Source organism: Mandrillus leucophaeus, unplaced genomic scaffold (genome assembly GCF_000951045.1).
Source record: "Mandrillus leucophaeus isolate KB7577 unplaced genomic scaffold, Mleu.le_1.0 Scaffold119, whole genome shotgun sequence".
In the NCBI taxonomy this organism is placed as follows: domain Eukaryota; kingdom Metazoa; phylum Chordata; class Mammalia; order Primates; family Cercopithecidae; genus Mandrillus; species Mandrillus leucophaeus.
Genome location: NW_012100209.1, coordinates 5463498 through 5469049, shown reverse-complemented (window position 1 = coordinate 5469049; position 5552 = coordinate 5463498).

Here is a 5552-nt window from a genome sequence, read left to right as displayed (position 1 = left end):
CACCTCACCTGGCTAGTTTTTTTGTATTTTTTAGTAGAGACGAGGTTTCACCGTGTTAGCCAGGATGGTCTCGATCTCCTGACCTGGTGATCCACCCGTCTCGGCCTCCCAAAGTGCTGGGATTACAGGCTTGAGCCACCGCGCCCAGCCTGGCAGTTTCTTATATCAATAAGAAATTGGCAGTTTTCAATATTTCAGTATTTCACAATTCAGTGAGATGTGAGGTGTGCATCTCTAATAGGTTAGTTTCATCAAATTAAGGGAATTCACTGTTTCTAATTTGCTAAGATGACTTTTATATTAATAATGAAGCAGGGTTGATTTAAAAAAAATTTTTTGTATCTACTGAGATAATCATTTATTTTTTCTGATCTTAATGTGGAGATTACAGATTGATTTTCAAATTCCAAACCAATGTTGAACTACCAATAAGCTCAATTAGATTATGATGCATTTATTAAAAGTATATTACTGTATTCAGAATTCTAACATATTGTTTATAATTTTGCCCTGTGATTGGGAAATATATTGGCTGATGGAAAAATTGAGGAGGGGGCACTAGCATAATGCATAAAATGGGCATAAAAAACTTAACTGTTGATATTTAAAAAGGTACTCTGAAATAAATGTTAATACAGAGTGAATTTTTGAGGATTCCAACAGCAGGAGAGAAACAGTGAGGTACGTGAGGTGAGCAGAGAGGTATATTTTAAAGGCCTGTCTTCCCCCAAGAAACATCACTAAAATAAACACTTGTGTGAGATTGCTTTATTCAAGAGTGCTGTCCTTAGAAAGTGGGAGTGAGAAGAAAGAGGAGAGGGGCAGGGATGAGCATATTTAATGCTGTGCTTCCTAGTTGTCCAAGCTTGGTATTAAGCATGACCAGAGGTGACTTTATTATTAAACCAATAAAGTTTAACTGGAAGTTAAACTTCCAAAGAGTTTGTAAAACATTTATCCTAAAACATTTTTTTAATTCTCTCAAAGACAATCCCCTACTAGCTGTATGAACATTGACTCCACAAATTTGAAGCTACTCTGAACAACAATGGTTGCTTGATCTGATGAAACCATCTTCTGAGAGGCCTTATGAATAACTGCTTCTCGGCACAGTCCACTTAGGAGGAAGAAAAGAATGGAATATATCCACTCTTGGTGAAATAACACAATTCTCACAACAAAAGACTGCTGTGTACCAAACAGAAGAGAGAGGGCACACTAGTATTGAGTTGGCATTCACATATTTACATGCCTGTAAGGTAGCCTGACAACTACAAAGTTAGGCCACATTGCTTACATTTTCAGCAGGGCAAGGGGAAGCAGGATGAATTCCTTTCTCTTTTCAAAGAAAGAGAGAACACCTTACAATAATATCTTGCTATCTTCTGAGAGACCCTCAGCTCATTCAGGGGGTACTTTTAAGAAACATCTACACATTTGTCCCATCATCTTGGATAAATTACTACAGTGTATAAACTTGAGATTTGGCTTTATCTTTAGAGGGACTAATCTAAATTCCAATAGTTCAACTATGGATTCAGACTAACCATATTAAATGTGATGTTACTGTTGTATTTCTTTTATGGTTTTTAGGAAAAGAAACAAAACCCTCTCAAATAGTATAAGCATAAAAAGATTTATTATGGTATAAAGGTCATTAAAATCTAGGACAAGCGCAGTGGCTCATGCCTGTAATCCCAGCAGTTTGGGAGGCCGAGGAGGGTGGAAAATGAGGTCTGGATCTCGAGACCAGCCTGACCAACATGGTGAAACTGCATCTCTACTAAAAATACAAAAGTAGCTTGACGTGGTGGTATGTGCCTGTCATCCCAGCTACTCAGGAAGCTGAGGCAGGAGAATCACTTGAACCTGGGAGGCAGAGGTTGCAGTGAGCTGATATTGCGCCACCACACTCCAGCCTGGGCAACAAGAGTGAGACTCCATCTCAAAAAAAAAAAAAAAAAAAAAAAATCTGATAGAGGCCAGCTGTGGTGGCTCATGCCTGTAATTTGAGCACTTTGGGAGGCCGAGGCAGGCGGATTGCTTGAGGTCATGAGTTTGTGACCAGCCTGGCCAACATGGTGAAACCCCATCTCCACTTTCTTATAATTTTTAAAGAAAAAATTAGCTGGGTGTGATGGCAGGCGCCTGTAATTCCAGCTACTTGAGAGGCTGAGGCAGGAGAAAAGCTTGAACTTGGGAAGCAGAGGTTAAAGTGAGCCAAGATTGCGCCACTGCACTCCAGCCTGGGTGATACAGCAAGACTCTGTCTCAAAAAAAAAAAAAAAAAAAAAAGAAAAAAAAATCTGACAGAAAAGTGTAGACACAAATTTTAGACTGAATGTCAGGGAGTGATTTTTCTGAACCACATTGCAAATTGGCTCCCTAAAAGAAGATACCGTCAGAAATCAGTAAACACTGAATCAGACAGCTGCTGAACCACCACAGGCCTCTCCCTTCAGAAACACGCAGCAAATATTAAATGGTTGGGTCAATCCTAGTATCCGTAGAGAATAAATGTGTACAGTAATTCTCATGGACTATTTTTGGAGGACAAATGTTTCATTCATTTAAAGAACAATCTGGCAATACTCCATAAAATTAGGTTATGCATTTTGGATGCATAATTTTGCTGAAGACTGATTGCTACAAAACACACAATAGAAATAAAATAAAATAGCTAGAAGTAAAATACTCAACTAATAAGAAGAATCTCAGTAGAATAGGAAAAGAGATAAAGAGGAACAACTGACAGAATGCTCCTAATTACATAAAACAGGATCAAGGCCTGCACAAAACACTGTTGAAAATGTTACATCAATTCAACTTATTTTCTCCTTAGGTATAAAAATCATAGCACCTTTAAGGTCTCCCTTTCATGGAGTTAGATGAGTTTAGACAAAAAAAGAAAATGTATGGATTTAAGAAAGTCCTGGGATGCCCCTTTTCACAACCTAGACTAATTAGCCTAGACTAATATTTTATTCATTACTGTATGTGATTGGCATGCTGCAGGACCTGGATTCTGAATCCAGATTCTAGCAGAATTAGCTTTCTGATCTTGGACTATGATCTAACCTCATTGAGTCTCCTATCTACAACTGCTCAATGCCTCTAAAATAGGCCAGAAGAATGAGACACAGTAGGTGTAATTGTCTAGGATGCCCAGCAATAAGGACACACTTTCTATAGTGAATGGACAGTCAGTAACGATCCAGTTACTGCTCTCTTTCCTTGGCTGATTCAATCACAGCAACCCAGCAGTTTTTTCAGAGTATCTTCCAGAATGATACAATTTTCACCGTAATTCAATCAGGTTCTGAACCAATTTGCAAGGCAAATTAGTGTTAATCCCCTGCTTATTGGAATAGCTGGTTTCTGGTTTATATACAAGACAAAACATATGATAAAAATACACTCAGTACTAGCCAGTGTTATTTACCTCTTTTCCTAGCTCAACTATATGGTTGGCCTTATCACAAGACTGAACCCATGGAGTTCTATCCATCAGCCTTGGAAGAGCAGTCCTGGAGGTGGGCAGGTCCAGAGTGCATGTCACATGCCACCAGGTCGGGATTGAGAACAAACCTGGGCCTGGGCACTAGATCACTTGCTATGTTGACCCAACACTCCTTCCAATGCCCTTAGCTCTGTGAGGATGTAAAATCAGGTATGTGTGGGCTGCTGTGCTGGGTTTCCAGCAGGCACGGAGCTGTTCCCAGACTCAAGAGGGGTCCAATGGCCATCAAAACCTACATGTCCAGGAGTCAGTGACTGAAACCACAAAGGAGCTCCAGTCACCTTAAGGAAAGATGGATTCTGCCGATGACAGGGTTCAATGGTCCCAAACCAGCCAGGAGATGCCAGTGCTTGCAGAGCTCAACAGACGCATACTCAGGATGCCTCCATAAACTGCTCACAATCAAAGCCTGATATACAGAGCAACCCAGGAAGGGGAGAGGGGAACAAACCTTTTGTTGCTTATGGCTCACAGTGAGATAGGAGTTTGGCAGGACTAGTTTTGCAAGACAAACAGGAGGCTAGGTCCCTAAGACACAGGTCACAATACCCCCTTGATAAGACATGATTCCTTAAAAAAAAAAAAAAAACAGCTGCGTGTGGTGACTCACGCCTGTAATCCTAGCACTTTGGGAGGCCAAGGTGGGTGGATCACCTGAGGTCAGGATCGGGAGTTCGAGGCCAGCCTGACCAACACGGAGAAACCCTGTCTCTACTAAAAATACAAAAATTAGCCGGACGTGATGGTGCATGCCTGTAATCCCAACTACTTGGGAGGCTGAGGCAGGAGAATAGCTTGAATCCGGGAGGCGGAGGTTGCCGTGAACCAGGATGGTGCCATTGCACTCCAGTCTGCTGGGTAACAAGAGCAAAACTCTGTCTCTGGAAAAAAAAAACAAAAACAAAACACACACACACACACACACAAAAGCCCAAACCAGCTAGAAGGAAGATGGCTACAAAAGCAACCTCTGGTTACCCTCATTGCTCATTATGTGCTAATTATCATGCATTGGGGATTCTAAAAAACACTAACTCTGGAGCAATGACAGTTATGTTTACAAATGCCATTGCAATGCCCAAGAGTTACTCCCTATATTCTGTAAGGGGGAGAAACTCCTGGTTCCACAAGCTCCCGCCCCTTTCCCAGACAAATGAAGAAATAATCGACCCCTTGTTTAGCATATAATCCAGAAATAGCCATAAAATAGCCAGCTAGCCACCCTGCCCCCTGGTGCTACCCTCACTATGAGGTAGCCTCCTTTTTGTTCCTTAGTTTCCTTAATAACTTGCTTTCACATTACTCTGTTGGCTTGCTCTTGAATTCGTTCTGGCTCAAAGTCAAGTATTTACTTGGTCTCCCAGGCTAAACTCCAATTATAGGGGTATCCTTGCATCAACAGCACCACTGCCTTCAGCCAATGCCCTGGAAGGAGCTCCTCACACTGTCATTATGTTATTGTAAACTTCCTTGGGACTGTCCATCTAGGAGCAAGAAGTTGCTCTGATGGAGATCATTCCTTACATAGTTCTTCCTCTCCAAAGTGCCTTAAAGTTTTCTCAATTATAAAACTTTGATTTATATGTAATCAAGAATATGCTAAGGAGTTTTACTTTTAGATCAACTCAGAATTCATAGTTCTTTGTACATGACAATTAAAGCCTGTTCCTTATTCTCCACCTGTGTGGAGTCAGGACGGCTCTCTGCAGTCCAGACCGCCCCCGGAAGCTGCTGAAAACCGACGATTCCATCAAGAAGGAACCCGGAAAGGAGAAGAACCCCTGCCTTTCTGCAGGCTTGCAGTACGACCTGCTTCAACTGCTGTCCTGGAAGGAGCCCGAGGCACCCCAGTGGGGACCCTCATGTGGTATCTGGGGACTTTTGCGCCAGAACTGTGCGCCGCACGCACAACAGCCTTGAAGTCTTTGCTGTGGAGATCATTCCATAATTTGTTCTTCCTCTCCTGAATGTCCTAAACATTTTCATTTAGAAAAATTCTCTTCATGCAGTGAATAATATGTAAAGTGCTAAG